At 27.1% G+C, this 13,511-nt stretch overlaps 1 protein-coding gene across 3 annotated transcripts in view; it reads right to left on the bottom strand.

Annotated features, from left to right (window-relative positions):
- LOC114132491 (cytochrome P450 306a1) overlaps positions 1 to 13,511 on the bottom strand; it is a 45,392-nt gene that overhangs the window by 14,173 nt on the left and 17,708 nt on the right. For 2 of the 3 annotated variants that reach the window (XM_027997959.2, XM_027997957.2), the window contains exon 2: positions 2,094 to 2,253. The gene's annotated coding sequence lies outside the window, so the exon portion shown is untranslated. Of the gene's footprint in view, positions 1 to 2,093; positions 2,254 to 2,310; positions 2,511 to 13,511 lie in introns of all 3 variants that reach the window. The other variant, XM_050201812.1, reaches the window with a different exon arrangement.

The following is a 13,511-nucleotide window of genomic DNA, read 5'->3' on the forward strand; positions in this document are numbered from 1 at the left end:
GTTTTTCGTATTCATTGATAACTACCTGTCCGTTTAATGCGGAGAGTTTAATGAGATTCATTTCTGCACCTGAATCGATTAATAATTTAATATACTGTGGATCGAAATTATGTGAACTACAGATTATGTGTTCCTCCTCGAAATTAGTAACTACTCTTACGTGATTTCGTTTTATTTCACTGACGGTTCGATTCAATTGACTAGTAGTGGAATTTTCGTTTTCATTCTCGTTGCTACTAGTGCTATTATTTTTTTCTTCGTTATACCTACGTTTTCTACAATCCTTAACAGTGTGGTTATTTTTTTTACAGTATGTGCAGAACCTAACCTGTCCTTGATATTCTTTTTTTACTACAACGGGTTTTTCGTCGCGATTACTTATGGGATTTCTAAAACCTGTGCTGCCCGATGTGCTCGCGTTACTACGACACTCGTTTGCATAGTGCCCCATTTTTACATTTATTACATTTAATATTTTTTTTATTCGCGTTATTTTTCCCGTTATTTTTATTCGTGTTAAAGCGTCTATTTAAATTTCTTATGTCCTCCTCTTCTTCGACAGCAAGCGTAATAGCTTCTTCGAGAGTAAGAACGTTTCGCGCTCGTAACAGACTTCGAATTGCGGGTTGTGCCCCGTTAATAAATGCATTGCGCGCTCCCGATTTATGCGTGTTCGCGACTGCGGCGGCGTCATTTTTATTTAGCCCTACCGTTAGTGCGCTTACCAAATCGTGGTAACATTTTTCGGTGCGTGCGGCGAAGCTTTTAATATCTTCGTCGTATTTTTGTTTAATATTGTATAGATTTGTTTGTAAAAAACCGATTGAGTGCGTTGCCCCGAATACTTTCCGAAGGTGGGCTTCGAGTGCGGGCCAATCCGGAATACTGCGATAGCGTACTGCTTGAAAAGCTTCCCCCTTTAAACTTGTTAACATTCGTTTGAAAATCATAGGTTTAAGAGTTTCGTGGACGTTTTCCATTATATAATTACATTCAAGTATATATGACGCTAAATCTGTCTCAGATCCCCCCGTAAAGGTCGGAATCATGCGTATTGCAGATTCAATTCCTAAAGTTACACTCATGATGGTTGTTCGTAAAGTTTGTGGGTTGTATTTAATTATTTCCCAACACCGATTAGGACTCTCAGACATATACTAAAGAATTTATTTGCTTAACGGCAACTTACAAAGTGTTCATTGTTTGTCTGGCCCTGTGGTTGTCCTGCTTTGAAAACTGCGCTGCGGCTCGCTTCGCTGCTAGGCTCGATTTGTTGACTTGTCGCAACTTATCCGTGATCTCCTTCCGTTGATCCTGATGTTGACACACTCGAGGTCCGCTGATGTACTTGATTTTGGGTTGGATACCAAAATTCTTCTTTCAGGTGACCCCACACCTGACACCAAAAACGTGTAGTGATCTCTCACTATCGTTTATAAATGAGTGCTTGACATCTGCAGTTGGATCAAGTTGTTGGGAAAAGATTACGGTTTTTAAAAGTGAGACAAAGACACAATGTTAATACAAGAGTTTATTAAAATTAAAGTTATAATTTGTTACAATAAAAACAAGTGTATAAGAATTTGAGGACAGCACGTTAAGTAGCTGCCCGAGAAAAAGTTAATCTTAGCAATTCGGACATAGACTAGCTCTATGCGAATGTGAAACTAATTCTAAAATTTAAGACGGACAGAGACCTGTATTTATATGGTTCTCTGTACCCCCTGGTTGTACATGATAGAGACTAGGAAATGGACAAAAAGTGTGTGTTATAGAATGTTGTCATCGTAGCTGCAAAAGTGGTTTTGCGCCCAAGACACTTGAACTGGATTGGACTTGTTGTGTGCTATTAAATCAAGGCGTGCGCATCTATGAATTATGTGCATGGCTTGATTGTCAAAAAGTGTTAAATAAAAGTCGTTTGTGACTGTGTTTTCCCATACGCTTTGATTCTTGGAAATTGCCATCAGAATTAATTGCGTATCGCTACGAGTATGCTAATAAAATATTTAAAAGCGAAGGACATTGTAGTACATGTAGATAAGTTAAAATAGAAAAGAAAAATAGTGAGACGACTCCGGCGGCTTACTACACAGTCAATAAATTCTAATGCGTACAGGCAGTAGGCATTAAACTGCAACGTAAACCTTCTTGTTGACGACGATTATCCTTACTGTAGAAAATATGATGATGTGTTGATGTTAATCTGATTATCTGAATTTATGATGGTATTGTGTCTGGTACCTGCGCAGTCTATAATAATATATTATGTATTGTCAAAATACAATGGTTTTACGAAAGAAAAAATACATTTTGAACGCGTGAAAAAAATCAGGAAAACCATGAGCGGCCGGCGGATTATCGTTATTTCATATCGACATTGATAATTATTGTGTATTTGTTTCAAAATTATTTGTCGGTATGTAAACTGCATAAAAAGACCATAATGAAAATAATGTACAAAGTATGTAACCGCGCTGTGGATTTCACTTTTAAATATTTGTTGACCGCTATAGGAAAAAAATAGTAAATATATTCAATAAAAATTGTCGTACACATTTATTTGACCAAATCAGATTCATAAATTCCACATTCTATAATAGGTACTCATTCTATTGGTAGGTACCTATATTATCATTTGTATGAATATCAAATTGTACATTGTGATTGTGGCGTTAAGCGCATGATCGAATAGTTGATTCGTAATACAATGGATTTTTGTCGAATTGAATAAAAAAAAATATTACGTATTATACTTACATATGAATAACAATATTGCTATAAAAAAATTGTCTAAAAAATAAATCTCTTAAATTGTTTACTCATAAGTTGCTTGATAGACAAAAATTATAAACATCACATATTATTCATTTTGTGTCATGTAGTTCACCTCGAAATTTGAGAATAAGCCTAATCATGAAAATAATTTAATATTTGTAGTACTAATTTTTGTTACTATTGAAGTCACGAAGATTTGATATTTTGCCAATAAATGTTCATTCTGAAATTTATTACCTTGATGAAAAAAAAATAATTGTTGGTATAATAATTTAAGGATCAGAACTAATAACTAAAATCTTGGACCGGATTATTTACTAAAAAATATTTATAGTATCGACAGCTTATTAAATCATTTATTATGTATATTAAAATAATAATATTATACAATATACCATAGCAGAGGTATTTCGTATTGTATAATTAATATATAATTATAATATTTCATTTTAGTTTCAAAATAAAAATCGTATTTTTTTTCTTTCATACCCAGTAGAGGAGTCACCCAGAGTTCTATGAACTTTTAAACCGATTCAAAATTGTTCAATGGGAACAGACATCGTGAATAATAAAACCTTGAAGACACATTAATGAGACGATAAGGTCGTCTGCAGGACGTAGTCTCGTCTACCACAGGTAAGATCCGGTTTTACTTTCATTGATGTAAACAAGTCCTATATTATATACGAAGGGTCTGCGATTCCAAGAAATCCGATGCAAACACGTTTATACTCATTGGGGTGAACAGTCTATAAAGAATTCGGTATTGTTCCTACGTGTTATAAGACGAAAAGAAGGATCGCTCCCCCAATGCATTATTGGAATGTCGACGACTTCAAAGAGTCATATAATATTCGGATATTTCCATTATATTATTATATACGTCTGTTACAGCAATTAATTGTTGAACCCACAGAATAATAATACACTTCAAACGCATACGAGAACCATTTTATAAATTATAACTTATAAGGGTACATTCCAAGTGGTAGACTGTAGTCGTACATCTACATGTAGACACATCCATTGTTGAAAAAAATTCAATAGAGAAAGACATTATTATTCTTTTGGTTTATAAAAAATTAATTATATTACCTATAAAATAACGTTTGTAGGATAGGTAAACACTTTTTATAATATGAATACTTTTTAGTATTTAACAATCATGTATCCGAGAAAAAAATCCAAATAAACGGAAAAAAAGTCCGAGTAAAATTATTATTTATTTAAATATATCGTTTATTATTAAATTAAAACAAAATTACTAATTAGGTAACTATTAAACAAATATGTTTTATTATTAAATAAGTAGTCATTTTTTCAAACAATATGGTTTAATCACTCTTACTACAGAGACAGTTTTGTACACAATGCTATTTCAATTAGAGCTGGTACGGAAAAGAAGAAGGGAGTAGCAATAATTTGTATTTTAATGTAATATATTAATTTTAATAAAATAATTTAACGTACAAGTAATTTTAAAATAATAGTTGAATGTCTACTGCTTTGATTAGTGCATAATTAATAATTATGTGTATAGGTACCTAATAAATAATTTTTTTTTTAATTATTTTTTGTTTTGACTTTTTTTTTCCGTTTTCCGGACTTTTTACCGTTTATCAAGTATACATTCATAAATAGTTATCATTTAAAACGCAAAACATTTAATTCCATTAAAATAAAATTGCCTTAAAAAAAATTGATTTTGTTATGTCAACTAAGATAAAAAGTAATACCTAACGTTTCTTTTAGATGGACTATGGAAAAATAAAAACAAATATTCCGACAATTGTAAATTTTCTAGAAAATTAATAAACAGTAAATTGTAACGATATATGAACTTGGTGGATATTATTTCAAAACGCGACCAAATAAAAGGTCTCAAGCGCCATCCAAAACGCCAAAAGTTGACCTCGGCCTCGGTAATTATACGATTGAGCGCAGTTCCGGAGTAATAAAGAACATGATTTTGACTATTCAAAGGCGTACGATTGCACACGAAATTAGGTTACGTTACCAAATTTCACATAGGAAGTTATACTTACATATAACACAAAAATTATGTTATATGATAATAATTTTGAATTTCTAATACTACGTCATGATAGTATGATCTAAAATATAATCAATTACTTCTTAGCGACGGGATGGTATTGCCAATAATAAGTAATAAATAATCTACTATAGTAACGTATGCAGTATCTATTTCAGGGGAGTGACCAGGGGAATAATGAATATTATCAATGGAGAAAAATGTATACGATATTGTGAATTCTCTTCGTTATTTATACACCCCCTTGAAAATGTACGATACCCCTTGGCTAAAATGTCTGAAATAAACACCGAATGTACAGATTTTCCGTGAACCTATTTATTTGGCAAGGTTGCTTAGAAGTAAAAATAAAATATTGCTTGTAATTGTACGTCTAAAAAGGTATCGCACCCCTCGGTCCAAATGTGGAAAATTCTGGTAAATAATGGTTAATAAATGACGGCAATGATGTCATATGCTTACAACAGCCAATCAGAATACGATATAAGACACACGACACGAGAGACGACGTAGTTGTTAACCCGACTTTATAGTATGTAATGCTCACGATAAAACTGTACGAGCGATGAGCTGGTCACAGTGATATTTTCCTTTGGTTAGTTGTAGGAAAACGACGTCGCAGTTCATAAGCGCATATTGTTTATTCAAAATAATTTAATATTGTTTTGCAGATGTAAATTGTAACAACATTCCGGCTAAACGAGTCTATGTAATAAATTAATTAATAACATGTATTCACGAGCATTATCACCTATTATAGTCGGTCAGACGAGACGCGTGCAGCCCGTTTTCCGATTTCTGAGGATTATTGCGTGGCCGAGGTTGTCGTGCAAGGTAAGAGTGTAAGACACAAATCGCTCTTCAGTCACTTGATGAAATATATTATAATATTATCATTCATAATATCATGGATTTCCTAGATTTCCACGATCACTTACCAAACTATATATAAATTATAATTCTACCTATATTTTATTTTAACGTACATTAGTAGGTTAGTAAAATGTTAGTGAATACTTGGCAAAATAGTTGCGTTAAAAAGGTTGCGGTTATTAAATACAGTTTTGATATAGCAATTAATCGACAAATATCAAAACACATTTCAGTTTTCTAGGTGTTTTCCATAATTGCCTAATAAAATAAAAAAATAAATAAAAAACAAAAAAATAAACAATTAACACCGGAAATTTAGTCCCTAAAAAAATAATCCTGTAATAAAAATTAGGTGTACTTATAACAACTAATACACATTATATTCACGAGAATTCAATGTCAGTCTTTGTATAATTTTAAAACAGTCAATTTTGTTAGTCATAATAAAAATAATAAAATTTTGTATTACAATATCAACAATAATATGTAAAAAAAAAAATATGATAATACTAGTATTTCATAGTAATTTTTTTAAATAAAAGTATAAAAAAAAATGTGTCCACTTCAATTTTATAAGTATTTAACCGTTCACATAAGGTTTTTAATTTATTTTTAAAGGTTTTTGATTTTGAATATTTATATTATTTACTTAAAATTTAATATTGATGGTCAATAATATAATATTATAGAAGTTGTATAGGTACTATTGTAATAATTAAAATAATATTAATTATTATCCCCAGACCCCAATTATTGTCTTTTTTAAATTTAGCAAAATCTCTGTATCTGTTTTCGACGTCGAACTGTTATCGTTATATTTTAAGTGTCAGATTTACGAATCATTTTCATCTAATCGTTACTTTTAAACTGCATCTTTATTCTTTAGAAATTATTATTTTTATAGTTTTTAGAAACATTGTATAATAATGATAATTATACAATTTTATATAATCCCAGTTTATGTTAATTTTATATTTGATTAAATTTATTAATAATCTGTGGTAAAAATAAGAGGCTAAAATAACTAATTATATTATTATTCATACTAATAAAGTATTGATGTTGACCTAATAAAAATGTATATATTTAAATAAATAAGTGTTAGTATGAATCGCCAATAATAAACATTTAACAATATTTAAGGACATTCTTAGTGAATGTATATTGAATTAATTTCAGTAACAATTATTATATATGATATTGAAAAACTAGAAAATTGCTATATTATAATATTACACAGTCATTATTTTTAGTGATTAATATAAACTTAAGTATAGATATTTAAATTAAATTATAAGAAAAAAATCACTTTAAATAAAAAAGTAAGTAAATGAATACCACTCTGCTGTTCATTAGGTGTCAAGTAGGTCACTAATATGAATGTGGTAAGTTTATTTGAATTATATGATATATCATTGTAAGCGAAAAATGATTTTTAGCAGAGACTGTCTGTCAGCCTAGCCTGTATATAAGTAAACTAAGTATATTTCGTAATATGTTTTTGATATACTTGGATAGCTATTATGTATTAAAGTAATTTATTTTACTATTAATAATACAGTATGTGAATATAATTATTTCCAAAAATATTTAGGTAATTTATTATATGTTATTAGTATTAAATTATTATAATAATACGTTTATATTTTTTTTATAATACGTTATCAACTTATATTAATAGAACTCAAAATGTAATAACATTTCTCTGTAAATATCGTAAAACAGTAAAAATAGATTCATAGTATAAATTGTCATTAGTATAATTATTAAAAAAAGTATAGTAGCTATTATTACTAGTATGTTACTAATTATAGTATACTATAATAGTATAATTTATTCATAATAATATAATATTGATATAAGTTTTAAGTTGATCCAATGAATTATTTTAAAATATAAAAAAATAACAACATGGTTGTTTTTCGTTTAAATAAGTCAATTCGTCCAAATTTAAATTTAAGATATTATTTAAACTGTCTTTATATTTTTATATTAATTATTGATGATTTTAATAGGAAGTACTTATGAGGAATCTTGTATTATATTTCTTAAAACAATAGATTAAGGACAATAAGATACGTCATAACGATAAACGAACAATTTTTTATAAAATTGTTTGTAATTTCTTGTGATTTTGACTTCAAATACTTAAAAAAAATATTTGTAGGTACCTAATTGGTATTTTTTAATTGAAAAATTAACAACTCATAAAAAGTTTAGTATAAAGTGTTCAAACATTTCTTTCCAGTGAATGTTTTTTAATCTACATTTATAGAAATAAAAATAACCTAAACAAATCAAAAATGTATAATATTTATAAAAAAAATTTAAAATGTTTGAACATTTTATCATACAATGAAAATGAATGATAATATTATAAGCATTTGGTCAAAATTACTATATCTACGGTTATTTGGTCTCGATTTACACTAAAAAAAATAAAAACGTTTTTGTTAAAAATTGTATTTGCGTAAAAATACAATAAGAAAAACCTAACACATTGTATATATACCTATATATTATTAATACATGCATATAAAATATATTAAGTTTAAAACACGTGGAGAAAATTATTAACTATACTTATAGATATTATATGTAATAAAAACGGTTCATTGAACTTTTAAACCGTTCTCCACATTACAACATCACAATATTTGAAAGACGTAGGTACCCAACGTGTATAATAATGCGAATAACTCTGATCAGTTAGAACCACGATTAGAACCAATAAGAGTCAAAAACACTAAGATAAATTTTAATGAACCAACAAAGAGCTTATTATATTATTATAATACAAGAAATAGTATTCTGCAATAGCTCATCATAGATAAAATAAAAAAATTAAAATTAATTAAAGTATCTTTAGTAAAACATTTACGTGTAGGACGTAATTACGTGTACCTGTATCGTTGAAAAAATATCTATAACAGTTCAAAGATCGCTATACAAAATAAACATTATATTATAGTATAAAATATGTCTATATTGCATTTACGAGTATAATAATAAAATGTTTCACTTTCAAAATATTATCACTGTAAATTTTGTATTTAAAACGAATATTAGAAGTAGCAGTGACATCAATTTAATATAAAAACTGCCCCTTATGGCCAAATCTTATTCCTTGCTCCTTGGATACGTAAAAAGGTTTAGCCATCTCTAATCAAACCTTATTAGCTTATGCAAGAAAACGGTATGGTAGCCGGTAGGTCCTTTTTTTGTGTTTGGTAAAAAATAATGTTATTATTACCTTTACTTATCTGTAAAGTTTAATTATAGTGCTATAACTTATTTATATGTATTAAAAGCAAAATAAACTAACTTTATACATCCTTCTAACCATCCCTTAATTTTTCAATTGTATAACATATCGATACAGTGCACTCAACGTTTTAAAATGTTAGTATGAATGTAAATTGTAATGTGATAATATTAATATCTATTATTTTCCGTGTTACAATATTTTTTATATTTGCTTACACGTGATCAAAACCACGTGTTTGCATTCAATGATGATGATATAAGTTATATCATATAACTATGAGTCATGTAGTGCAAAATCATACGAAAAAAACATCCGAAATGCTATTAATTCACTACTTTAATTGTTATGAACATTCACGAAATAAACAAATTTGTAAAACGTCACTGATAACCTTGTCTCTAAATTTATACTTCATAGTTCAATCGCCGTATATGCTAATATAAATATATTCATGGTCAATGGTTCAAGTCCGGTCATTTCTTTACGATATTTACAGACAAATTAATTGTATTATTTAATCCAAGTATACACTGCAGTGTTATACAAATATGCACGTGTATAATTTCACTCTAGAAGATTCGTTTAAGGTATTTTAATAATTAATAGCTAGGTACTATTATTTACATTTTACCTTTATTATATATTATTATAATATGACGTGTAGTATCGTATCACAACTAATAGTATTCAAATATCATGGTTGACCGCATGATGAGGATTCGTATCGGGGTCTTGTTATATCATGATAAATACTTCGTTCATATTCGTTTTTTATTAGTTACATATTATAATAATAAAATAATAACAATGCTACTAATAATAGTGAGTTAGTTAACATATTCAAAATTTGTTACTAAAAACATTAGTATCGAAGACATTCTAAGTCCGTATATTACCTAAACGAATTCGATAATAATATATTGTATTATGTAGTGTAGTATATATTTATACATTATACATGTGTATTTTATATAATATATAAGTAGGCACTGACTGCTTTTATAGTTTCATATTTAGACGGTTAATTTTCGAATCGTTATTGTGACTTTCAGGAAAAAATAAATTCCTTGGCGGAATTTAATTAAAAATATCAGAAAATTAACTAGAAAAGGAAATATAACCTACAAATTTTAAAAGTAAAAAAAATGCAAAATAAAAGTTTCATAAATGGATTCGTTGTTACATAACTCAAATTATGTACTTTGGACTTACAAAGCTACCGTTTCACAATCTACAAAAAAAAAATGCACTTCCCTAAAAATCCATAGCCCTGTTAATAAATTTTCAATTATTTATTATTTGATTTTTTAGGTATATACTTATTACTCATCCGTATTTCTAAAAATTTTTAGAAAGTTTTCTCAATTGGTATGCGTATTGCTATTTAACAATATTTTTATTTACGAATAATTATTTTCAATTGAAAGTAAAACGTATTCTTTTCAAGGTCAGATATTATATATTATTTTCGCGATACTTTTAACATATTCAGAATAATACGTTATGAGATAATAATATCAGACGCATATACAGTTCATGGACGATATATACAGTCGAGACGTAGAACGGAATCCCATTCAGACCTTGGGCACATTAATTACGTCGCGTACCTTAGATCATCTGACATTATGTATACCAACGAGTTTTTAATATATATATATATATATATTATATATATGTATATATATTATGTACCATCAAAATATAAAATTGAAGCCAATTTTTCAATACGCAGTTTTATAGTATAGGTGTGGATACACAAATCATTTTTCACTTATAGAGGTTTTCATTATTTTTTTTATGAACATATTATGTATATATATATATATATATATATTGTATAAAATATATTATGTATATTATGAAGGTTTGCCCTCGTTTGAGCCTCAAACAGGTACCTAACGAAAATATTTTTTTAAAATACTTACGTATTAAAGCACTGACGTAAGGTCTTTGGCGGTATTCCATTATAATATATTAAACGTGGGATACCGACATAAACGTATTGTATAAATATGTATTTTATGTATATTGTGTTATGTAAGTATTAGATAAATATGATTTGAGTTTTCAAAGGTTAACCCATTTTCTTTGGATAATAATGAATACAGAAATCGCATGTAAATAAACAACATAAATTTATATAGGGGTATCCACTATTCACTTTACATAACTATATGATAAACGATATTAAACATGAATACATTTAAACATGTTTTCAATTTTACATGAAAATTTACAAAATAAAAAATGAACAATATTTACAAACAGTAACTTATTATTTATTAATATCTAAATCCTTAAAAGAACCTGTATTTTTATGTCTAATACTCCAAAAAACTCAAAAATATATGTATAGGTATTTACTTAAAAAATATTTCTATAAAGGCATTTTTCAACGCTTCATACAAATCAAAAATTTAGTGTGAAAAAAAAATATTTGCTATTATTTTTAAAGAAAATTAGAGATCAGGTACGAAAACATTCCGGTTATCAAAATAACAGATATTAAGGTATAGAGGTAGGTACAGTTTTCCTTAAATAAAACAACTGTAACTAATAAGTTCAAAAATGTCCAGTAGTATATGTATCACACACACACACATAATATATTATGTATACAAATGCCTTCATAATCAAAATTGTACTATAGAATCTCGCACAAATTATCTATGATAGGTCATTTCAACAAGTTAAAACTTATTTGATTGTAAGTCGAAATTAAGTACTACTAAAAAGTATATACAACTATAACAGAACAACATCACTATAAAGTTATTTTAAGTTGTCTGTGTAAAATAAATTTATAATTTTATAATTAAAAATAAATATTATTTTTTTTTTTTTAATAATAAGTCAAATATTATGAAAAATAATGTTTTTGTTAGAAATCAATCCTAATATGCTTCAAATATTCTCTATTCATTCACATATGGACTCTCGAGAATCTTGGGCTATTACTACCTAAATAATATATTAAATTGCTATCGTAAGTGAATTATTATGCAGATATATCTATCTATATTCGTTGATACAACTATTATAAAGTTTATATAAAAATAATTATTTTAACGATGTAAATATAATATGTTGTAAGGGTAGTATAATTTTTTTATTGCAGAATATTGTGGTTTTACACCATATGCTTTAATAATTAATATATTGGTATATTATGTTTTATAAACATATATGTTGACTATAGTATAGAGTTTTTGATAAATTAGTTATTTCCTTAAACAGTATAAGTTATGTCTGTATCATAGACTACTTTAATATTGAACCGAGCATTTATATTTAAATAATTGTTGAATTGAAGGAAATCTACTGTGGAAATTGAAAAAAAATAATATTCAGTGACTAGTGAGTACGTAAGTTCCTGGTTTCCATACTTGATTTATAAGTATAAATTAATTACAACAAAATTACAATATTTCTTATCAAACCTGTCTAAATTTATATTGAATGTATTTAACATAGGGAGTTGTATTTAAACTGCAACATACATTGACATGGTTAAGTATTATTGTGTAACATAATATAATTAATTTGTATTTGGGAAAAAATTAAAGTTCAAATGTTTTAGTGCAATACGTAAAAATGTATAGGTACATATATAAAAATCAAAATATAATTTATCTAATAACAACAAATATGATTATAATTTACTATAAAAATGACAGTCTTAGGACTAAATTGCACAGATAGAAACTATCACGAAATTAACATACATAAATATGAACAAACTAATAATGTTTTTTTAAAACTAAATATATATATATATATATAACGCGTATAAATTGATAATCGCTTGTTAATTTTAGAAAATAAAACAATATGTTTATAATAAAATATAAAATAATTAAAACTTAGTAACCGTCAAAAATGCAATACCTATTATAATAGTCTTTCATAATATTTACTGAGAAACATCAAACACTTTCTCTTTAAAGTTAAAAGCTTAGTAGATATTATAATAAATTAATAATTAGAGATTGGAGTTATGGTTTTATTATCCGTAACATACATACCAATTCATTATGACACATACTTTGTATTTTAAACTATAGACAACCATATTGATATAGACCGTATATATGTATACTTGCATTGAGTACATACAATTAAAATGTTCGTATTTAAACGTAGTATATAGTATAATACGTTTAAAGCGTGGTGTATGGAGAGTATACGGCTATACCCTAGCACCAGTTAGCTGATTTAACGTAATTACTATAGAGATACGCGTATACTCTCTTATACCTTCAAAATTAATCAAAAATACTCCACATCAATACCATAAGTTAATTTCATGTTAAGTTAGAATTTTTTTTTTTTTTTGAGATGCCTACCCTCGATATACGTCTATGTGCTGAGCGTATATCTTAAAAAAAAAATTATGAATATTTCAAATATTATTTTTATTTATACTTGAACAATTTGTTATTTTTGAATAAAGCATCAAAATTTAAAACAACATCGCACATAAGTTGTTCTTATTTCCAGTATTTTATAAATTTTTATATGCACAATTCTTTATTA

This window comes from Aphis gossypii, chromosome 1 (assembly GCF_020184175.1).
Source record: "Aphis gossypii isolate Hap1 chromosome 1, ASM2018417v2, whole genome shotgun sequence".
Taxonomy (NCBI): Eukaryota; Metazoa; Arthropoda; class Insecta; order Hemiptera; family Aphididae; genus Aphis; species Aphis gossypii.